Source organism: Dermacentor variabilis, chromosome 4 (assembly GCF_050947875.1).
Source record: "Dermacentor variabilis isolate Ectoservices chromosome 4, ASM5094787v1, whole genome shotgun sequence".
Classification (NCBI taxonomy): domain Eukaryota; kingdom Metazoa; phylum Arthropoda; class Arachnida; order Ixodida; family Ixodidae; genus Dermacentor; species Dermacentor variabilis.
Window position 1 is genome coordinate 134636904 of NC_134571.1, and position 25079 is coordinate 134661982.

Below are 25079 nucleotides of genomic sequence, written 5' to 3' on the forward strand. Positions count from 1 at the left end.
CAATATTAACGCCCGTCGAGCTTCGATAAACAGATGTCGCAACAACTCAGCAGCGGTGGGGTACGCTACCCTGGAGAACGCACCAACTGGTTGGCAGCGGTTGGTATACGCTACACTGGAGACCACAACTTTGGACGACATGCAATTGTAGCCTCTTCGTCCTGGTGACAGCGTTCGGAAGCAAGGGGTCGGGATTCACGACTACATATGGTGAGTATACGGCTTTTCTTCACTAAGATATGACTTGGCTTTACCTATTTTTTAGAAGTACAGAGCAGTGATTTTTCTTTAACCATTCACGGAAGTTTTAAGTACGTCAAGGTTGTTATAAGGCGAAGAGTCAGCAGCACTAAGGGCAGCCATGAACTTGAAGGCACTAAAGAAGCCGGAATTGCTGAGCTGGGCCAGAGAGTTAGGTCTCCAATTTGCCGAATCGAAGAGAAAGCCGGAGATCATGAGGCGATCGAAGCGAGCGGGGCAAACGGCGATGAACTGAAGGAATGCCTAGAGATCATGGCGGATAAGGAAGAAGAGCGCAAGCGCCTAGAAGAAAAAGAAGAGCGGGCTTCATGTGTGGCCAAAGAAGAGCGCGACCTTGAAATGAGGCGCCTAGATATTGAGTTTCGGAAGGCTCAATATACTAGAAGACATAGCACAGAGGCACGAGAACGCGAGCGCAGAATGACAGAGTTGATGGCACCATACGCAGTGGGAGGGGACAAAGGTCATTTTCTCGTGCAGTTTGAGCGCAGGTATGAGCAGGCAAAATTCGCGAGAAACAGGCGGCCGCAACGCTTGCTGATGTCGCTGCCACGAGAGGTAGCTGATATTATCACGTCGTGGTGACGTTGAAGAACACAGTAGCAAATACTGTGAAAGACAAAACTAACTTTTATTGATGAACCTGTGCCCACCAAAAGCAGGCTACACTTATAGCACAACGATAGCGGCGAACACGGTCGGCGATCGTCAAAACTCAGCGGGTCAAGCGCATCGCTTTTATACACCAGCCGTCGAATGTTCCAGACTAATCGTTCGGACCCGCATGCCTTCCACAAAGTTCTACACCATTCGCGTCACGCGATGAAATTAGATAACACAACGTTCGGCGACAACGGACAGCCGGATAGAAGCATCGATAACTTTCCGGAAACTTCGGATACATGCAGGCGCGTCCCGCGCTGTGCGATTACATTTGTTAGGCGGCGAAACGTGGTCGCCCGATAAAGCTAAGTACACGTGTCAATACCCCTCTTAAAAAGCATCGTCCCGGTGCTACAAATACAAGAGAGCGAAACACAAAAGGACACGTATTAAACATAAAAACAAAACAAAGAAAAGAAACAAAGTTCAAAGGTCAGTTACGCAAAGTCCCAAAGTTCATCAACGCTGGTAGTACGGCTTGAGTCGCACAACGTGGACAATTTCAGGTCGTGAGTGGCGCCGATGTGACAGCGAAATGCCGTCTGGCACGACCTCATAGTCCAGTGCGCCAATACGGCGGATGATCTTGTACGGTCCGAAATAGCGACGCAAAAGCTTCTCGCTCAGTCCTCGTCGGCGTATAGGGGACCAAACCCTAACACGGTCACCAGGCTGGTACTCGACGAAGCGTCGTCGGAGGCTGTAGTGTGGGTTGTAGGTACGCTGCTGGTTCTTGATCCGCAGGCGGGCGTGTAGTCGGGCTTCTTCGGCGCGGTGGAGAAAGGTCGCGACGTCAAGATTATTTTCGTCGGTGACGTGTGGCAGCATGGCGTCGAGCGTCGTCGTCGGGTTCCTGCCGTAAACCAGCTTAAACGGCGTGATATGATGATGTGTGGAGTTTTATGGCGCAAGGGCCAGGTGTGGCCAAAGAGCGCCATGTCTGTGGTAATGAGTTTGCGGTGTAATTATGATTGCTATGAAGTTGGTGTGAGGTGGCTGTAAAGAGGCCTTAAAATATACGCGCTAAAGTGCGTAAAATCTGTATGATAAAATTATGGCGATGACGTATGACTTGTTCTATGAAAATTTAGATGCATATAAAAAGAATGATACGATAAGTAAAATATATCACGATTATAAGAAATGCCAGAGCACTACTGCCTCCTTGGAGCCCTTGAAACACAAGGGTCTGGAGGCATGTGCTATACCGTACAACTATCCCAGCGGCGTCCTCTAAAGAGAGGAAGCGCTAGGAATGCATGGGGCTAATAACATGTAGGACCACATCTCTCAGAAAACCTAGGACTGTGTCTGTGTTAAAAAGCGGTTCTGGACCGAGGAACATTACTGGATGGAGAGGGATGTGCTGTCTGTAAGCTAAGGAAAAATGTTTCGTTCTTTCAGATTCGGCTTCGCGACATTCCAGAAGGACGTGGAGCACGGTCAGCCTCTCCCCGCATCTACCACAGGTTGGAGGCACACTTCCGGTTAGTAGAAAATTATGGGTGCCAAACGTGTGTCCTATTCTGAGCCGACAGAATAGGACATCTGTTCGGCGCGATTTTGTAGTAGAGGGCCAGAATCCTAACTGTGGTTTTATCAGGTGGAGCTTATTATTCGTTTCCGCGTCCCACATGCGTTGCCAGTGGTCCCGCAATCTCCTTCGCAAGAAAGGCCTCAGATCTGTGACAGGCACCGCAGCGGTAGGGTTAACAGTTTGCGATGCGATTGACGTGGCCATCTCGTCCGCCAGAACGTTACCCTCAATGCTCCTGTGGCCAGGCACCCAGCATATAATGATACGCTGGTTAGATATGTACGCTTTACACAAGACGGTGTAGAGTTCACTAAGTACAGGATTTTTGTGTGTATAGACTGACATCAAGGCCTTCACGACGCTTAGGGAGTCTGTATAGATCGCTGCTTTTGAAAGTTTTGATCTTCTTATATGTTTCACGGCAGAGAGTAATGCGTAGGCCTCGGCCGTAAAGATGCTTGTTTCGGGATGCAGTACGTCGGATTGCGAGAAGGATGGGCCGACTGCTGCATAGGATACCCCGGCATTTGACTTCGAAGCGTCTGTGTAGAAATCTGCACAGGAGTGCTTGTGCTGTAGTTCTAGGAAATGCATTCTGATTTCAGCCTCAGGAGCGTGCTTTGTAACTTTTATAAAGGATATGTCACATTGTATCACCTGCCACTCCCAGGGAGGTAAGAGCTTGATTGTGTGCATTAGGCGATGCTCGAGGAGTGGGACATGCATTTCATTGCTAAGCTCCTTCACACGCAGCGAAAAAGGGTGTCTTATGGAGGGACGTAAACGGCGTGATATGTGTTGTTTCTTGCACCACCGTGTTGTAAACAAAGGTTACGTACGGCAGGACCGCGTTCCACGTCTTGTGCTCGACGTCGACGTACATTGCTAGCATATCGGCGAGGGTCTTGTTCAGGCGACGATAATTGACGCAGAAACGTAGGGTTCCGTCCTTTTCCTTCACCAGGACAACAGGAGATGGCCACGGGCTTTTCGACGGCTGCATGATGTCGTCGCGGAGCATTTCGTCGACTTGTTGCCTAATAGTTTCACGTTGTCGCGTCGAAACTCGGTAAGGGCTCTGGCGGAGCGGTTGAGCGCATTCTTCGGTTATTATCCGATGCTTTGCAACTGGTGTTTGTCGAATCTTCGATGAAGACGAAAAGCAGTCCTTGTATCGTCGGAGAAGACTGTTGAGCTTCTGCTGCTTGCTCTTGGGGAGACTTGGATTTACGTCGAAGTCTGTTTCGGGGACTATGGTCGGCGGGGTAGTAGCTGCAGAATCTGAGAGGACAAAGGCATTGCTCGTTTCCACAATTTCCTCGATCTACGCGATTGTCGTGCCCTTGCTGATGTGCTTGAACTCTTTGCTGAAGTTGGTTAGCATCACTTCCCTTTTCCCTCCGTGGAGTCGAGCGATCCCTCTTGCGACGCAAATTTCACGGTCTAGCAGTAGGCGTTGGTCCCCCTCGATGACGCCTTCTACGTCGGCAGGTGTTTTGGTGCAGATGGAAATGACAATGCTGGAGCGAGGCGGGATGCTGACTTGACTTTCGAGCACGCTTAAGGCATGTTGACTACGAGAGCTCTGCGGCGGTATTGCTTGATCTTCAGACAGGGTTATCGACTTCGACTTCAGGTCGATGTCTGCGCCGTGTTGGTTTAGGAAGTCCATGCCGAGAATGACGTCGCGTGAACATTGTTAGAGGATAACAAAGGTGGCAGGGTAAGTCCGGTCATGAACGGTAATTCTTGCCGTGCAGATTCCAGTCGGCGTAATCAGGTGCTCTCCAGCGGTCCGAATTTGAGGGCCTTCTCATGCAGTCTTAACCTTCTTCAACTGGGCGGCGATGTGTCCACCCATGACGGAGTAATCGGCTCCTGTGTCCACCAAGGCGGTGACTGCGTGGCCGTCGAGAAGCACGTCGAGGTCGGTGGTTCTTTGCCTTGCGTTACAGTTAGGTCTTGGCGTCGGATCACGGCTGTGTCGCGTTGACCTGTGGCGGGTATGGGACGTCGTCAGGTCGTCTCTCGTCGTCGTATTCTTTGCTTTCACACTTCGTCGGGACGGCGGCGTGTCGTTATGTCGTCGAGGCTGTTTCTTTGGCGTCTTCATCGGCGGCGGAAGATCTTCGTCAGTTCTACGAACAGCGACCACACCTCCATCGGTTGCTGCTTTTAGTTTTCCGGATATGGGCTCGCTGACCGGCCCCGGGCTGGGCCAGTGTATGAACGGCGCTGCGGCGACAGGTAGCGGCCTGGTGACGGCAAACGGGACGGTCGTCGAGAGTTGCACTGAATGGCGGCTAGGTAATCGGCGATGTCACGTGGGCGCTTCCCAAGCTGTGGACGCGGCGCGTTGACGGCGAACCCTCTCAGTTCCATGTCGCGGTATGGGCATCGGCGGTACACATGGCCGGCTTCTCTACAGTGATAGCAGAGCGGGCGGTGGTCGGGTGCGCTGGGCGACGGGTGGGCGTGCTGGCGGTGGCGGCGGTGGACGACGGAATCGCGATGTTGCAGGACACTGGCACGGTCGCGGAGGGGGGCCTTGACCGCGTGAGACGGCGGCGTAGGTTATCGCTTCTGGCTGGGGCTGCGGTATTTGAGGTTGCACCTCAGGAACCCCGAGCGATCGCTGAACCTCATCTTTCACGATGTCGGCGATCGAGGCCACTTGAGGCTGCGACGAAGGCAGGACCTTGCGCAGTTCTTCGCGCACAATGGCCCTCATGGTCTCTTGAAGGTCGTCCGAACCCAGTCCTTGGACGGCGTACTGCGGCGCGAACCCCTGGCGGTTATATTGCCGGGTGCACATCTCCCGAGTTTTCTCGATCATCGATGCCTTCGCAGAAAACTCAGCCACAGTTTTCGGTGGGTTACGAATAAGTCCGGCGAAAAGTTCTTGTTTGACGCCCCGCATCAGGAAGCGGACTTTTTTCTCCTCCGACATTTCCGGGTCGGCGTGCCGGAAAAGACGGGCAGGGCCATCTCCTCCGTGAAGACCGCGATCGTCTCATTTGGCAGCTGCGCTCTGGTTTCTAGTAGAGCTTGTGCTCGCTCTTTTCGCACCACGCTTGTGAATGTTTGCAAAAAGCCGCTTCGGAATAGGTCCCAGGTCATTAAGGTGGCTTCTCGATTCTCGAACCACGTCCTGGCAGCGTCTTCCAATGCGAAGAAGACATGTCGCAGTTTGCCGTCGCTTGTCCAGCTGTTAAACGCAGCGACCCTCTCATACGTCTCGTGCCAGGTTTCCGGGTCCTCTAATGTTGATCCGCGGAACGTCGGAGGTTCCCTGGGCTGCTGCAGCACGATGGCGGACGCTGGGGCTGCCATTGGGGTTGCCTTGGCAAGAATCTTATTGGTCTTCTCAGGTAGAAGTTCGTGCTCCGGGGGCAGCTGTTGAAGACGTCGGCTTGCTCGATGCTCCGGGACTACGTTGGTGTTCTCTTTGCGGTCCGGGCTTGGATCACGGCTTGTCGGGGGCGTCCGGTACATGAACGAAAAGCACCTCCACCAGATGCCACGTGGTGGTGACGTCAAAGAACACAGTAGCAAATACTGTAAAAGATAAAATTAACTTTTATTGGGCGAACCTGTGCCCACAAAAACAGGCTACACTTATAGCACAACGATAGCGGCGAACACGGTCGGCGATCGTCGAAAATCTGAGCGGGTCAAGCGCGTCCGCTTTTATACAGCAGTCGTCGAATGTTCCAGACTAATCGTTCAGACCCGCGTGCCTTCCACAAAGTTCGACACCATTAGCGTCACGCGATGAAATTAGATAACACAACGTTCGGCGACAACAGATAGCCGGATAGAAGCATCGATAACATTCCAGAAACTTCTGATACATGCAGGCGCGTCCCGCACTGTGCGATTACATTTGTTAGGCGCCGAAACGTGGTCGCCCGATAAAGATAAGTACACGTGTCAATATCATCGCCCGCATTGGGAAAGAAGAAGCAGAGGACTTCGATGAAGTCAAAGCGAATCTGCTTAAAAAGTATAGATTATCAGCAGAAGCATTCAGGCGAAAATTCAGGGAAGTCGAGAAGACCAAAAGTGAGTCATACTCAGATTTCGCATACACCTTGGAGGTAAACCTGAAGCAATGGCTGAAAGAAGAGGGTGCACTCGGCGACGCCGAGAAGACAATACAGTGCAATGCTTTAGGGCAGTTCTACTGCCGGCTGCCAGTAAACATGAAGTATTGGGTTCAGGATAGGCCAGGAGTAGACACTATCACGAGAGCAGCCAATATCGCTGAGGAGTACTTAACTGGTCGTGAGTTCGAAAGCAACGAAGCTCCTAAGAAGGAGGTTAATAAATACAGACCCGACAAGCGAAAGCGATTGTCAAAGTCTAGTCGGTATAAATGAACGAAAAATTCAGATTCCGTGAAAAATAGCGACGAGGACAGCGAGGGAAGGGAGGAATCACCCGGATGGAGGGCAGAAAGGCAAAAAAAAACAGCTTTCGAGGCAAAGAAACCAGTAGTTTGCTACAACTGCCAGCAAAAGGGGCATATCTCCGAGGGGTGCAGAAATCCCAAACTAGTGTTGGTGTCAGTAAGTAGTCCCCTGGAAAATCTGAACTGGCTAGAACCGTGCATCAGAGACCTTATGGTAAACGGCAAACCGTGTAGGGTGCTTGGCGACTCGGCAGCCACAATGGACGTGGGATACCCGTCGTACGTGTTGGAAGGCCAGTTCACGGTAGAATGAGCTTCGATAAGGCAAGCCGTAGAGGCCTCCAGTGTTTGTCTCCCTGTGGCAAGGATTCACATCGAAGGTCCTTCTGGAGTGCTGGACACTGAAGCCGCCGTCTCGGCACATCTCCCATCACGGTATCCATATTTGTTTTCTAACAAATCTGAGGACTTGCTGCGACGCAGGGGAATTGGGTTTAGTGAGGGGATATTGCAAGCCCTAACTCGTTCCAAGGCAATGGAGTTCGCGGCCAAGACAGTGTAGGAATGTCCAGTGGTGGATGAAAAAGGTTTGACGGAGGATTAGTCAACCAGTACCAAACAGGACCGCCCTATAGGGGATAATGCGCAAAGTGCACCAGCTAATGAAGAGGTCCGGCAAGCGCCGGAGCCTCAACTGTCGCGAGAGGCAGAATGCAGGAGAAAGTTAGTGAATGTAAGCCCTGCCACAATGATTGCTGATCAGGGAGTGCGCAAGGCCCAAATCAATGCTAAGCATTTGTATGATAGGACGGGTCGAACGTGACGCTTTGAAGTCGGGGAAAAGGTAACGATCCTGAAACCCTCATTGGTAAACAAACTACAGGTTCAATGCGAACGACCGGCTGACATAATTCAGATGTTATCTGAAACAAACTACGTAATCACGGTACCAGGAATACGAAGGACACCACAAGTGTACCGCAGCAATCTACTTAAACCCTACCGGCTGAGGAAGGCCATTGTGAACATGTCCCTTAAGCAACCTGAGGAGAAGCCTGTCGACTTCTCGGAGTCAACTTCAGTAACGGGGGCAAAAGACATTGATGAGACCATTGACAAGCTAGTGGAGCAGGCGGAGTTGAATCCCAATCAAAGGGCCGAACTGAGGGAACTCGTGTTGGAATTTTCTTTTTACTTTATATAAATGACATTTTTGTTGGTATTTCTTCATGTATACGGTTGTTTGCCGACGATTGTGTTGTTTATAGGAAAATTAAGAGTGAACAAGATGCTGCCATGTTACAATTTGACTTGGAATGTATTAATACTTCGTGTTCCACGTGAAAGATGAATTTGAATTTAAAAAAGTTTGTTCATGTACGCTTTACAAGAAAGAAGAAGCGGATTGTAAATCTTTGCCAGATAAATAATGTATGCAAGTATCTAGGTGTGACGCTATCATCCGACTGCTCATGGTCTGCTCATGTGGATGACGCCATTGTAAAAGCTGGTAGGGCACTCAATTTTATTCAGAGGAACTTGAAATGTTCACAGCCGAACCTAAATAAAACTGCTTACTTAACATGTGTGAGACCAATTTTAGAATACGCCTGTGCCGTCTGAGACCCCGCGCAAGAACACTTGATTGATAAACTGGAAAGAATTCAAAACCGAGCTGCTAGGTTCGTCCTGGGGCGGTATGGGCGGAGAGAAAGTTGTACTGAAATGAAACTCGAATATAATTGGGAACTGCTTTCCTCTCGGCGGAAAAAGTTGAGACTGGAGTTTTTATACCTCATATTTATTAATAAGACTGGAATTAGCAGTAAAAGCTACTTGAAAGAACCACATTACCAATGCGATGTTTTTGAAGTTGATGGCATTCACTTGAATGATGAAGAAAGAATTGCTAACTTATTTAATGAGCATTTCCACTCAGTTTTTACTAGTGATGATGGTGTCCTACCTATGTTTGAGAATTGTTTGCCTCCTATTTCTGATGTATCAATAAGCGAACAGGGTATATTCCACATGCTTTTAAAGCTTGATGAAAAGAAAAGTTCAGGCCCAGACGATATACCCAAAACTTTCCTAAAAAGGTATGCCGAATGGGTTTCGAAATACTTGTACATTGTGTTTTTACGTTCCTTGGAAGAAGGTCAACTCCCGAATGACTGGAGAACAGCCCGAGTAACACCACTTCATAAACACGGTGCCAAACAGTCTATAAACAATTACCGTCCGGTATCTTTAACCTCTAACACTTGCAAATTATTAGAGCACATAATACATAAACATATCGTGGATTTTTTAGATACACATAACATCTTAACAAAATGCCAGCACGAATTTCGGAAAAGGTACTCAACTTCTACACAGCTAGTTGCTACTATCCATGATTTTGCCGTATCTGTAAATAACGTAAAACAAATTGATGCAATATTTATGGACTTCTCCAAAGCTTTCGACAAAGTATCACACAGTAAATTGTTATTTAAATTAAATAGTCTGCTTAAAAACTCTCAACTTGTTAATTGGGTATCAGCGTATTTGAACAATCGCCATCAGTTTGTTGCGTTCAAAGGACATCAATCTAACCAGTTACCAGTAAAATCAGGTGTCTCGCAGGGCTCGGTCCTAGAGCCACTCCTTTTTCTTATGTATGTAAACGACATGGTAGAACGCATCTCTGTCAAAATAAAATTATACGCGGACGACTGTGTTCTATATACGGAGGTTAATGATCAATCTGATCAGGCATTGTTAAACAATGATTTTCAGCGTGTTGCTTCTTGGTGTAAGCGGTGGCAGATGTGTATAAACTTCGACAAGACCGTTTTCATGCGGATCACTCGTAAGAAGAGGCCCTTATCGTTTTCGTATAATTTTAACAATGTGCTTTTGTCTGAAGTGTCTGAATACAAATATCTTGGGCTATGGATTTCAAACAATCTTAGGTGGAACAAACATATTCACTACGTTACAGCGAATGATTATAGAAAGTTATTCTTTTTAAGAAGAACGTTAACTTTGGCTACCCCTGCTGTAAGAAGATTAGCATACACATCCATTGTCCTCCCAGTCTTAGACTATGCTGCTATAATATGGGACCCCTATACAAAAGGTAATATTCTGAAACTAGAGAATGTCCAAAAAAATAAGCCGTACAGTTCATTTATAACAACTTTCAACGTAGCTCAATCACTGAACTACAAGCTCGCGCTAACCTAATCCCGTTATCCGATAGAAACCGCTCATCGCGACTAAAATTTTTATATCAATTAGTTAAAGGGCACAATAAAGTCGACGTTAGCGAATGAATTACATTTTCTTCCGGTTATTCGACACGCCAAAGAAATGAACTAACAATAACACCTTTTCGTTCTCATAATGACTCTTTCAAGTATTCATTTTTTCCACGAACAGTCAGAGACTGGAATAATCTCAGCAGCTGTATCGTTCAAGCAGACTCTTTGTCAGCTTTCGCGTCCCTTCTTGATGGCTGAAACATAATTGGTTATATTATAGTGACTGTCTATATGACTTATGCATTGAGTGTTCGTCTATTTCATTTGCACATTTGATAAATGTTTTGCTTAATTTTTCTTTTGTTCTTTCTTGACTGTGACCTAGGCATGTACATATATTTCGTTTGCCATTATGTTGTATTTTCTCTCATGTATTGTAACCCACCCTGCTAAAATCCCGGTGGGGATTGCAGTATCAATAAATTTAAAAAATAAAAATAAATATTTCTAGGCATAATGACCATTCACTTAAAATCCGCGAGTACCGTGCCAGGATGTACTTGTTTGCGGATTCCTTTTTTGTCAAAACTATTTTGGAGTGGAATCAGCTGTGTGAAGAGCAAGTGCGCTGTACGAATGAAGATTTGTTTCTTTCCCTCCTGCAACCCCCCTGCTATAAAGCCTTCGGGCAATGCCCGGTAATTCTTGAAATAATTAATTAATTAATTAATTCAGACACACCTGCCAGGACCACTGCGGTCGTTCACTATATCGAGTTAACATCATCGGGCCCACTTCGTTCGAAAGCTTATCGCGTTTCACCTCGTCAACGTCAAGTCATGGCCGCTGAAATCGGCAAGACGTTAGAGCTAAGTGTAATCGAGCCAGGAGAGAGTGACTATACCTCCCCTCTTATCTTGATTGAGGTCCCAGGAAAGGAGCCGCGACCGTGTATCGAATACCACAGGCTCAATTTAATCACGAAGGACCAGACCTACCCATTACCGCATATCGAGGAAAGGCTTGAGAGAGTTAGCAGTGCTAATTTCATCTCCACGCTCGATTTAGACAGAGGGTAATGGCAGGTTCTGTTGACCGAGAGGGCAAGCAGGCTTGCGGCGTTTATTTCCCCGATGAAAACACTTCGGCCAATATTCCTGACCTTTGGAGTGAAGAATGCTCCATATTGCTTCTCCAACCTTATGGACCAGGTGCTACGGGGAATGGAGGAATCTGCACTTCCGTATCTAGATGACATAGCAATCTTTTCTTCATCATGGGTGGACCATATGCAACACTTGCGAACCGTGTTGTGTCGTCTACGAGAGGCCAACTTTACTGTCAAGGTTCCCAAATGCCAATTAGGGCATGCAGATGTAACTTATCTAGGTCATGTAACAGGGCAAGGCCGTCGCCGGCCTTCCCAGGTTAAACCGACCGCAATAGACAACTTCCCGCAACCACGCACCAAGCGGGACATCCGGTCATTCCTTGGTTTGACAGGTTATTACCAAAGATATATCCCACGTTATTCCGACATTGCAAGTTCTTTAGCACATGCCCTCAGAAAAAACAGAACCGCAAATGGTAGAGTGGGACGAAGCAAAAGGAAAGGGTTTTAGTATGCTGAAGAAAGCGCTAACGGGTCAGCCAGTGTTGAACGCGCCCGACTATTCTATGTCATTCATTCTTCAGTGTGATGCCAGCGACCGAGGTATGGGGGTGGTGCTTTGTCAAAAGAAAGATGATGAAGACGAGCAGCCCCAAGTTCAGTTCGTGAGGAGGCATACAGTGCATCAGAAAAGGAATGCGCCTACGTAGTATGGGCGGTGGCGAAGCTACCTTGTTATATCGCTTGTTCAAGGTTCACCATAGAGACTGACGACTGTCCTCTCACATGGCTGTCGTCCTTGTCTACGAAAAACGGTCGTCTTTTGCGCTGGAGCTTGGCTCTTCAACAGTACACCTTCGATATTCGCTACAAGAAGGGTAAGCTTAACGGCAATGCTGACGGTTTGAGTCGTTGCCCCTAGAGTAACGAAAACCTCATGCTCATTCGGGTTTCCGTGGCATTTTTGCGTTGGTATTCTGAAGTTGTAGTTGATCATTAGCTGATTTTAGTAACCAGCTCTTAACGCTTTCAAGAAATGGCTGTTTTTTGGTGTTCAGGGGAGGAGGACGCGCAAAAGGAATGGGAAAGCAGTAGAGGGCTTTCTTTTTCTTTTTAAGCCTGGTGTATCTTGTAGGAGGTTGGCCTTGTGCTCGCCGCTTTGTTGTTGTGGGTCCTGCACTGTTCTGGAGTGGTTGCTTACCCAAACAGGGGATGAAAAGTTGCGAGACCTGTTTGCAAGTCCTATTTCACCTGATCGGACCAGGGAGAAAAGACCCAAGAGTGCCACGAGGAATGATAAACAACTGCCAGGAATCTACCAGATACGAACCAAGGGTTCGTCACCCCTGAGGGTAATTCTGCTACTGAAACGCTGATCCCTCGCCCAGTGGCTGCTGGCCCCTAAGCGTCGGGATCTTCCTCCCCCGCCGGAGATGCTGGTCGGCGTGTAGCACCTCGTGCAAGAAGGATGCTCGACCACCATGCCTCATCAAAACAAAGGGTGAATTCCCAATTGTGGTTGTCTCGAGGAATTGCCGGTCTGGCTGGCATCCCGCAGAGCTTACAGGCCCCTTTGTGTGTGTGCGACTTTAGAGGAACCCTTTCCTCGAACTGTCAAGCTCTACAGGAGCGAGCGTATCAGCCACCCATCGCAACTAGACGCCCTTTCCGCGAACCAACGTCGCCTAGAAGAAAGGAAAAGCATCTACTATCCCGGAACTGCGGATTACCCCTATGGAGGCGGGCCCGTGAAAGATCGCCAAATGAGTGGCTGCCCTCGCCAAGCACCGTGGAACTGAGTGCATATTACGTGACGTTGACGTGCACAAGAACCCGCCTACGACTTTAGTCTGCCTCTTTAAAGGACCCCGCAATGTACTTTTTTTATCTTTACTTTCTTCTATTCTTTCACCAACCATTGAATAAAGCCTGCAAGTTTCGCACTAGAAATCGTCTCGTAATTGCCTGGTCGCCATGGTCTACCAGATGCCTGCAGCCCACCGACAACGCCATGCTGCCCAATAGTAACGTCGGTCGAGCTTCGATAACATGCGTCTCAACAACTCGGCAGCGGTGGGGTACGCTACCGTGGAGACACGCTGTCGCACCATATGCTTCCACTGCAGCCTTCGTCATTCCGCATATGTTCATCGCTCGGCGGTTTAAACTAGACCATGGATCAACATCAACTGCCGCAGAACTTGTTGCTATCCGGGAAGCACTTCGATTTCTCTCTGATTTCTCTCTCCTCACGCATGGACGATATTCTGCGATTGCAAGCCAGCTCTTCAAACGATTGACTGTGTCCTCAGAGTGGGCCCGTATTATTCCATGGCTATAGAAATTACAGAGCATCTCGGCCACGCAACTAGGAATGGTCCCAATGTCACCTTTCAGTGAATACCTTCACACTGTAGCGTGATAGGAAACGAACAGGCAAACGCTGAAGCGAAAACTGCTTTAGATAATGCTTCTGAAGCACGCATTCCGCTCTCACGAACAGACAGAAATGCCCTACTTCGTCGCCTAACACGCAACCCTACGTTGGAACACTGGACCCAACCTGATCGACGACACAAGCGAGTACACAAATGGGACCAAGAAATTAAATTTTGTATGCCTCACAAGCTCAAAAGAAGCCCTACGAGCATGGTGCACCATATTCGCCTTCGTGTCGCATTCAGCAACCGTTATTGACATAAGATGGGTGGCAGTGATACTAGCCCGAACTGTGAATACTGTGAGGTGCCAGAAACACTTGATGATATACTTTGCGTGTGTCCCACGTACGGGCAAGAACGACAGCAACTGGTCTCTTCCATTGCAAATATCCATAAGAGGCCGTGATCAGACGAGTTTCTTTTAGGTCCTTGGCCTAATGCAAACAGTGCAGCCCTGATAACAAGTGCCGCTGTAGCTTTTCTCCAAGCCACGGGGCTGGACGCACGGCTTTAGAGATGCTACAACTCTGAAAATTTCTATATACGCATCTCTTCCTCATACCATCATCATCATTCATCAGCCATTTCCCTCCCCGTCCCTTTTCCCCAGTGTAGAGTAGCAGGCTAGAGTAAGTTATAGCTCAGGCCTACCTCTCTGCGTTTCTGTAAATAAATTTATCTCTCTCTCATCGCATCAGCCTTGCTCATACAGCCAAACGTACGAACTTGCCGCAGGGCCGTCCAATTCGCCTTCCTAGGATTAAGGCTACCATGGCAAAGAGTTGTTACTGGGGTTTGCCGTTCGACTGTCTGCTCACATTAACGCCGATGCTCATGTCACTCACAGTCCAACTAAGGGCGGTCAGACGAAAGGTGTGTTGAATCCTCTGGGAGGGGGGGGGGCAGGCCTGCTACTCCAAATGGGTGTTCCGCCTGATGATTCTTTGGTGACTTTCCTGCTGCTTCTGAAATCACTGCCACTTGTGTCAACGGCCCCACCACAGCTGTGGCGGCTGGAACTCGAGCATTAGAGCGCAATCCGGATGCGCTTATACCTTCACCGGTCCTCCCAGGTGGCAGCAGCTCTAGCTAAGGCTGGTGTTAAGAACGTGGAGGCGCTGTTAGCAACGGCCCAGCGGACGTGCAAGTTTTGCCACCCAATTGCGACAGCGGGCGTCAACTTTCTTGGAACGCCATCGTTACGCTCTAGCCTCGTCGCCGTTGGGACTGAATGCGTTCGGCGGACCAACTATGGTTACCGAACCCACCAACGCCGACTTGTTCTGCTATGAGCGGGGGAGTTGCCGCGGGAACGTCTACGAAGGCCCCTTCCCACGCGCCGTCAAAGACACAAGACAATGGGCACCTGGCGGCGCGCTGCCGGGGTCAGCTTGGGGAATAAAAGGCGCCTTTCTTGACGCAAGCTCCGAGTTCTAGGAAGTCCGGCTGACGTCGGCTCCGGACCATGAACCCGTGCGGAAGTGTGTGTGTGTGTGTGTGTGTGTGTGTGTGTGTGTGTGTGTGTGTGTGTGTGTGTGTGTGTGTGTGTGTGTGTGTGTGTGTGTGTGTGTGCCTGCGCGTGTGTGTGTGTGTGTGTGTGTGTGTGTGTGTGTGTGTGTGTGTGTGTGTGTGTGTGTGTGTGTGTGTGTGTGTGTGTGTGTGTGTGTGTGTGTGTGTGTGTGTGTGTGTGTGTGTGTGTGTGTGTGTGTGTGTGTGTGTGTAACCCGCCCGCGGAGAGGCGGCTTGTTTACAATGTCTGGGCGAACGTTTCCGTCACCTTGAGATCGAGGGGGTACCGAGTGTTTATAAACCGCTGTTGTGCACTTTCTTCAGCAGTCATGTTAGACTGATGTACTGTCTCTCGCAGTCATGCTGCACTGATGAACTGCATGTAGATACTGTAAATCAACCCATATTCCTCGTCCTCGGTGAGAAGCAGTCCTTCCCTTCATCAACGTCCTCAGCGTGGATAAGTTGGACGACGGCATGGGCCAGCTACCTTCTAATTCATGTCCGACTCCAATCTTGACAACGGGTTACGAGCGATGGGATTGAGCCCCCAATCCTAAAACTGGTTAATTGTCCATACCATTGCAATTACAACCTCTTTCACCAGTCTAGCATGCGACAATTCACCGTCATCCAATCTGCTCCCCATGAGCTGCTCCATGCTCAAGCGCTTGTGACCATTCGCTTTTCCACTACACTGTAAACAAAAATAACGCGAAATGGGCATAAACCACTCGCGCCGTATTGCATTCCCGTTTCTCGCCTTTTTTTATACCACGTAGCAGTAGGGTTAAAAACCTACTCAGCGGCTGACAGTGTTTTTGCATGTAAAAAGGGTCGTATTTTTTTGTCATCCGTGAGAATTTTGCTTGGGGGGATAGCCGGACTATATTTATACGCCCTTCGTGAAGTTCTGGCGGTTATTCCGGAAAGTTATTCCTGAGAGCTCACCGGTTATGTCGCCCAGTGTTGTGTTTTCGAGAATATGTCGCCTTATCTTTAATCGGCGGAACCATATTTCCTCGTGGCGTAGGAAACAGACAAAACGTTGCGATGGCTCGCTGGCTACGGCTGGTGAGGCTTCGGCGGAAGTTCGACAGGCGTACTGCTTGCATGCACGCGTGAACAAAGAAATATCGCCATGCTGTGTGTGTAGCTTTTACTACTTAGCCAATTGACAATTAAAAATTGTTCAGTTGGGAACCCAAGCAAGTACTTACGGGATCATCATCATCATCATCATCATCAGCCTGGTTACGCCCACTGCAGGGCAAAGGCCTCTCCCATACTTCTCCAACAACCCCGGTCATGTACTAATTGTGGCCATGCCGTCCCTGCAAACTTCTTAATCTCATCCGCCCACCTAACTTTCTGCCGCCCCCTGCTACGCTTCCCTTCCCTTGGGATCCAGTCCGTAACCCTTAATGACCATCGGTTATCTTCCCTCCTCATTACATGTCCTGCCCATGCCCATTTCTTTTTCTTGATTTCAACTAAGATGTCATTAATTCGCGTTTGTTCCCTCACCCAATCTGCTCTTTTCTTATCCCTTAACGTTACACCTATCATTCCTCTTTCCATAGCTCGTTGTGTCGTCCTCAATTTGAGTAGAACCCTTTTAGTAAGCCTCCAGGTTTCTGCCCCGTAGGTGAGTACTGGTAAGACACAGCTATTATATACTTTTCTCTTGAGGGATAATGGCAACCTGCTGTTCATGATTTGGGAATGCCTGCCAAACGCACCCCAGCCCATTCTTATTCTTCGGATTATTTCCGTCTCATGATCCGGATCCGCCGTCACTACCTTACCCTAAGTAGATGTATTCCCTTACGACTTCCATTGCCTCGCTGCCTATTGTAAATTGCTGTTCTCTCCCGAGACTGTTAAGCATTACTTTAGTTTTCTGCAGATTAATTTTTAGACCCACTCTTCTGCTCTGCCTCTCCAGGTCAGTGAGCATGCATTGCAATTGGTCCCCTGAGTTACTAAGCAAGGCAATACCATCAGCGAATCGCAAGTTACTGAGGTATTCTCCATTAACTTTTATCCCCAATTCTTCCCAATCCAGGTCTCTGAATACCTCCTGTAAACACGCTGTGATTAGCATTGGAGATATCGTATCTCCCTGCCTGACGCCTTTCTTTATTGGGATTTTGTTGCTTTCTTTGTGGAAGACTACGGTGGCTGTGGAGACGCTATAGATATCTTCCAGTATTTTTACATATGGCTCATCTACACCCTGAGATGCTTTCATACATTGGCGTTTCTTGATCAGATCTTTCGTCTCCTGCGATAGTTTACTGGTATCCTGCCTAATGGAGTTACCACCGACTTCCATTGCACACTCCTTAATGATGCCCACAAGATTGTCGTTTATTGCTTCAACACTAAGGTCCTCTTCCTGAGTTAAAGCTGAATACCTGTTCTGTAGCTTGATCTGGAATTCCTCTATTTTCCCTCTTACCGCTAACTCATTGATCGGCTTCTTATGTACCAGTTTCTTCCGTTCCCTCCTCAGGTCTAGGCTAATTCGAGTTCTTACCATCCTGTGGTCACTGCAGCGCACCTTGCCGAGCACGTCCACATCTTGTATGATGCCAGGGTTAGCGCAGAGTATGAAGTCTATTTCATTTCTAGTCTCGCCGTTCGGGCTCCTCCACGTCCACTTTCGGCTATCCCGCTTGCGGAAGAAGGTATTCAGTATCCTCATATTATTCTGTTCCGCAAACTCTACTAATAACTCTCCCCTGCTATTCCTAGTGCCTATGCCATATTCACCCACTGCCTTGTCTCCAGCCTGCTTCTTGCCTACCTTGGCATTAAAGTCGCCCATTAGTATTGTGTGTTTAGTTTTCACTCTGCCCATCGCCGATTCCACGTCTTCATAGAAGCTTTCGACTTCCTGGTCATCATGACTGGATGTAGGGGCGTAGACCTGTACAATCTTCATTTTGTACTTCTTATTAAGTTTCACAACAAGACCTGCCACCCTCTCGTTAATTCTATAGAATTCCTGTATGTTACCAGCTATATTCTTATTAACCAGGAATCCGACTCCTAGTTCTCTTCTCTCCGCTAAGCCCCGGTAGCACAGGACGTGCCCGCTATTTAGCACTGTATATGCTTCTTTTGGCCTCCTAACTTCACTGAGCCCTATTATATCCCATTTACTGCCCTCTAATTCCTCCAATAGCACTGCTAGACTCGCCTCACTAGATAACGTTCTAGCGTTAAACGTTGCCAGGTTCATATTCCAATGGCGGCCTGTCCGGAGCCAGTGAAGTGATTCTTAGCACCCTCTGCTGCGTCGCAGGTCTGACCGCCGCCGTGGTAAGTTGCTTCGCAGCTGCTGGGGACTGAGGGCCGGGGTTTGATTGTTGTGTTCATAGGAGGTTGTGGCCAAGTACTGCACCAGGGTGGCCAATCCTGCTCTGGTGAGGGAGTGCGTTACCGGTTCTGGTCACCGGGATCAGGCCACACTCCAGGCCTGTTTGTGCAATTTTATCAACACGCGGATTTTTTTTAAAAATCCGGTGGAAAATTGCCGGCACCGGGATTCGAACCACGGACCTCTTGCACGCGAGGCGGGTGTTCTACCTCTACGCCACCGCTGCGTTTACGGAATCTTACGGGATCCGCTCTGCTATATTTAGTACTCTTTGGCGACCGGTTATGTCAACACAGCAATATCTTTGCCGATACGCCAACACGCCATATTTTCTTATAGCGTGGCAGTGCCGATTGCTGTGTTTGGCTTAATTGGAAGGTACGGAGCGCTTGAGGGCTTTCGGCGTATAATAGTACTATTTAATCACGTGATCTTGATCAATGTTCTAGAATACGTAGTTCTAAACTCCCTGTGGATGGTTCCTATTCCCGTTATGTAAAACTCCGTACGTCGTAAAGTAGGCTAATGTCAACGTTTTACTACGTTTCTTAGAGGTGGTATTAACGCAATTTATGCACCTGAGGAGAGCGTGGGTGTAGGCCAGTTGCTGATCCATAATTTTGGGAAATTACTGCAAGCAAAACACGCGACTTGAAGAAAGGGACAACGCGAAGCGGTTCCTGTTGTCCATTTCTTCAAGTCTCGTGTTTTGCTTGCGGTAACTTCCCAAAAAGTAATGTAGCTCATCTTACTCCACCATGCAAGAGTAATATTTTAGCACAAGACAATTTTATAAGCGCCTGAGAGGCGAAAACCGCAATATCGGAAAATCAGTGTGCCGTTGGGACGTGCCCCTTCCTTTTTGAACAAGACACCATGGTAACCGACGGACATTGACGTCCGCCACACGACGCCGAGGAACCTGGGACCTAGAAGACAATGGGAACCCCATCGACGCATGGTATCGCACTGTGAACCTGCGCATTGGCGAAGAGTTGCCGGCTGCCAGCTGACTCATGAATCGGTCAAACCGTCGGCGCAAGAGCATGCGCTCGCAACTGGATGGCATGTTAAACGAAGCAGAACACACACTACGAGGACACCTGTCTGCGTCTTAGGTCAGCACCCTGCGGGACCGGATCGATACGCCGCAACTGCAGATCAAGAAAATCGATTACAGCATTTTATACAAGCCACCTGACAAAGCGATCGGTAGTCAGATCTCAGACGCTAGCAAATATGGAGACAAGGTTGTCGCAATAACATCGAAACTGCACTTCGAGCTTCAAAAAAGCCGCACGTCTAAAGCTTCGTGCCCGACTACCAACGAAACTGGGATGAGTGCCAAGTCTAGCTGCCGCAGCTGGAACTGACAAAGTTCGATGCAAATCAAAAAGAATGGCAGCGTTTTGGACACAGCTTTCGACGGCCGTACAATAATGACGAGCTCAGCGCTGCTGACACGTTTAATAACGTAGGCACTCTCGTTGCTGTAGCAGCCACTTCGGCCATGTCTGAACTCCAAGCAACTGAGGAGTGTTATAAGGACGCAGTTGACACCCTCAAGAAACGCTTCTGAGATCAAAGTATAATCATTCAAGAGCACATGCGATGTCTTCTCCATTTGAGGCTGGTCTCTTAGTCTTCGATTATCATGCAACTTCGGCACCTATATGACCCAGTCCAAGTGCATGTAAGGAGTCCTCAGACGTTTGGTCCAAGCCCCGTTAATCATTGTTCCAAGTTACGGGATATTCTCTCGCTAGCTCTGCCACCAGATTCAGTGCCCGATTATCACAAAATCGTCTGCTGCAGTACTTTGATAATGAATGAATGAATGAGTTTATTTCTCCTGTTTACAGCAGAAAGGAAGCAGAAGCTAAAGGCCATGTGGTCTGACAAAGTCTTCTGCTCCCACAACAATTCGGCACGCAGGCAGTACACAGCAACATGTATCATACAAACATACTGAAATGAACTGGAGAGTCGCGAGACAGAATACTATTTTCGTGAAACAGAACATGTCTACAAGAAATACGAGAAACCAAAAGGACACTCAAAATACGGTGCATTTTGTTTCAGGCCAACTGCAATCAGAAAACAAAAGAAACAAAAGACTGACAATACATACTCTGGTTATAATCAGACAAACTCAATATTGTTCAGAATGAAAAAAATTTCTGTATGATCTATTCGAACATTCTATAATTTCATCTTCAAAATCACGTAGGTGATTTAATAGTGAAGGTGCCTGGTAACTGACTAGTTATTTTCCGTAATTGGTTCTTATTTTTGGTGTTGTTATGTTATGTTGTCGAAGGCTGTAATGCGGATTGGTGGGTACATTCAAGATCTAGTGTGATTTGTTTTGTTTAATGTATTGCAGCAACTTGTAATAGTACACCTGATTTGCTTTTAACATAGTATGTTTCATAAAAATATGGTGTGGTTCTAAAGTTTTTTGCAGGGCCATAATATCGCTCGAATGCTCGTAGCGCTCCTTTTTGTAGCACTATCAATTTATTATAATTTTCTGCGAAGTAGTGCCCCAAATTAATATGCAGTAGGTTAATCTGGAATAAAAGAGTGCGTAGTATAAAGAATTTTTCAACCATGGAGGAACCAGAGTACCCAAAAGGATAGAAAGTCTGCGAGTTGGTACGGTAACATGATCTTGGATTGTAGCACGAAGTGAACACGGACACAGAAAGGACACGTCCTGTCTGCTCCTTTCTGTGTCCGTGTTCACTTTGCGCTACAATGCAAGATCAGAGTACTCAGTCTGTATAACCAACCAACAGTTCTGCTTAGTTCCTTAGCAAGTTTGTCGATGAGCATGTTCCAGGTGAAACCTTCTTCGAACCACACTCCCAGAAATTTTTGACATTTTACCTCCTCTATCAGCCTATCTTCAAAAAGAATAGACGCATTGCAGTTACGTGGTTTATTAGTAGAAGCAAAATCATACATTTTGTTTTCGAGTAATTCATTTGTAGCTTATTCTGTTGTAACCAGCAAGAGAGTTGCTTCAGGTAGTTGTGAACTTTCAATTCGAGCTCTGTTACAGTAGCAGCATTAAAGAATATGTTAGTGTCCTCTGCATACATAACTAATTCAGGAGACTCGGGGATGACACACAGATCATTAATATATATTATAAACAGAAGCGGTCCAAGTATTGATCCTTGTGGAACACCCATTGTGATTTCCGCGTAAGATGAAACATCATCATTTAAACTGACATATTGATAGCGATTGGTTAAGTAATGTCGTAAAAGTTCCAGTACGATACCTCGTACACCGCACTGTTCCAATTTGCTAATAAACTGTGGCATACTGAATCAAAGCCTTTCCTTATGTCTACAAATAAACCTAATGTGTACATTCTATTTTCAATATTTGTTATTGTCATGTGGTAGTGACGTTAAAGAACACAGTAGCGATACTATGAAAGACAAAACTAGTTTTTATTGGGCGAACCTGTGCCCACAAAGACAGGCTACACTTAAAGCACAACGATAGCGGCAAACACAGTCGGCGATCGTCGAAAATCTGATCAGTGGGTCAAGCGCGTCGGCTTTTATAGATCAGTCGTCGAATGTTCCAGAGTAACCGCTGGGACCCGCGTGTCTTCCACAAAGTTCTACACTATTCGCGTCGCGCATACATGCAATCAGATTACACAAGGTGCGGGGAAAGACAGCGGATGAAATCATCGATAACATTCCAGAAACTTCTTTTACATACAGGCGCGTCCTGTGCTGTGCGATAACATTTGTTAGGCGGTGAGAAGTAGTCGCCCGATAAAGATAAAGAAGTACACGTGTCATTATTATTTTATCTTTGATATTAGGAAGAGCTGCTTCACAAGATTTATTTTTTGGAATCCATACTGCATGTCACTGATTACATCAAATTTACTGAAAAATGTTTGTAGTTCAGGGCAATCTCGAGCACCTTTGATAGAACAGGTAAGGCAGATATCGGCCGGAAATTTGTCATTGAATATTTATTACCTTCTTTGTAAGTAGGGCATACACGTGCTATATTTAGACAATCAGGAAATGTACCGCTTTCACACATTCTGTTTATGATGTGAACAGTGACAGGTGCAATTATATCAGCAATATATTTTATTGGTACTGGTTTCACAACATCACACCCAGCAGAGACGTTGTTTTTTACTTTAAACAACAGCTGCACAACTTCAGCAGATGTAACAGGTGTAAGTATCACTGAGTTAGCAAGATTATTGAGTACACTGAGGTAGTAAGAGTTAGTAAATTTATTCACTATAGATGTGGCCGTGGGTTCGCCCCTGTCGGGATGCTGGGCACTGGAGACGAAATATGTATTCAGAGCAGCTACTGCTTCTCTACTTGTCAACACGCCAGTGGCTGTCTTTATGCATATCTCCGTGTTCTTTCTTGTAGATGTTAAGTCTCTAACTTCATTCCAAACTTTCCTAGGGTCATTCTATATTTTAGCAAATAATCGTTCATAGTACTTAATTTTCGCTTGCTTTAATTCACCATCGACCTTATTTCTGTATTTTTTGTAATCAGTCAACAATCGCGCACTCCTGCGTTTTACAAACAAGTGGTACATTTTGTTTTTTCTTGTTACGATTTTTAGCAAAGCAGCATTTATCCAGGGTTTTTGTATTTTCTTGCTCCTCTGATTGCACAGTTTCAACGGAAACGCTAGGTCGTAGGACGTAATCATTTTATGAAAGAACAATTCGTAGGCTGCACTTGGATCTTGTTTTAGAGTGCAGCTCTTTGGCGTCCGTTCCTGGGTTTCGCGTCGTCGTCGGCGTTGTCGTCGGCCTCGTAACCAGCTCCGCCCCCCTTTCATCCCCCCAGCGCTAGCAGCGACCGACTGATACCGCTGGATGCCGCTGACGCCGCTAGAGAGTCAAGATAACGTGACTGCATAGAACACCGTCGCCGCCATGCAGAAAGAGGAGGAAAGGGTCCCCCCCCCCCTGTTCTTGTGTGGCGGATAGGGTGCTCTTCAGTTGCCGACGCGCCGGTTATTTCACGTAGGCCCCGGCACGTCGACGAATACGTGACCACCTTCCCACGGCTAGACCTGGTTCTTAGCGCTGCGGAAGCGAGGGTATCATATTGTTTGTGTCGGCATCGGCGGCGTTGTCCCTGAAACCAACTCCGCAGCTGGGGTTGACTCACTATCGGCGTCAGCGGCATCAGTCAGTCGCTGCTATCTCTTCCCTCCTCCCTTTATCGTGTTGTCCGCTTGCTGCGCGCGCTTCTGCCCCCATCGTTTGCCGCTGGGTGTACACGCCGCCCCCCTCCCCCCTCTTCCTGCGAGTCTCCGGTTGTCAAAGCGCCGGCTCGAACTTAATTCCTTTCTTCGCTCCTCCTCCAATGCAACCCCTGTGCGGTGGCAATCAGAGAGCCAGATCGGTGGCGGCGGATCTGTATATGTGCACCGCCCGAGCCGAAATTGCCGCTGCCGTTCGCCCTGTGCGGTGGCAATCAGAGAGCCAGATCGGTGGCGGCGGATCTGTATATGTGCACCGCCCGAGCCGAAATTGCCGCTGCCGTTCGCCACTGCGAAATTATCTGCCAGTTCTTTCTGAGCCATGAGCGAGACGACCGATGGAAGTCCTCCGTCTGCTGCTGCTGCTGCTGCTGCTAAACGAGCTGCCAGAGCAGAGGCCCAGCGCCGTCGCCGTCAGAATCCAGAGGTGCGTGCCGCCGAAGCAGAAGCTTACCTAGTGGAGTCTTTGTTAAAGGAATACGTGTGAAAAATAAAAAAAAAATTCTGTGATAGCGCATACATGTGTTGCTCGATTTCTTTGCCTCAATCTATCGAAAAGGTGAAACAGCTTATTTGCTGCGCTCAAATTTCGCATTAGGAAGTAACGTAATCGTCGGTAATTTTTTCAAATGATGACCAGTCTGTTGATAGGATCAGAGCACTAAAATTTTCTAATGCGCTTGCGTGGAAACTGCGAATCTGCGCTTTCTTTCATCCTTCCCCTCGTTTGCGCGCGTAAGGAATGAAACAAAATACAGGCAGGTGATCACTTATCTCAGCGAATAACAGTCCCGCAAGGCAGCCAGTTGGGTGTACATTTGTTATGCATATATAAAGCAAGGCAGCCGTTTGCACCGTTAGCCTCGTGGGTTCCGAGATTACGTTTGTGCACATGAACGAATTGATGAAACCAGCAAACTGTCTGGATGATATGTCATCCGAACACGTATCTATATTTACGTCACCCATTATGATAAAGGGGGAGGACGAATGGCTCAGGAAATGTAGTACCTGTTCTAGGAAATTAAAGAACGTCAGTTTGTTTCCCAACGGTGAGCGGTACATAACCACAACTGTGACATATTCTAAGCGTACCATTACACATTCTACATTGTTCGTTACAAGGGAAAATTCTGAAATTACCTCATGTACAAGGCACTGTTTAACATAGACAGCCACGCCACCTCCTCTGCACTTTGTTCTTACTAACCCATGGTATGT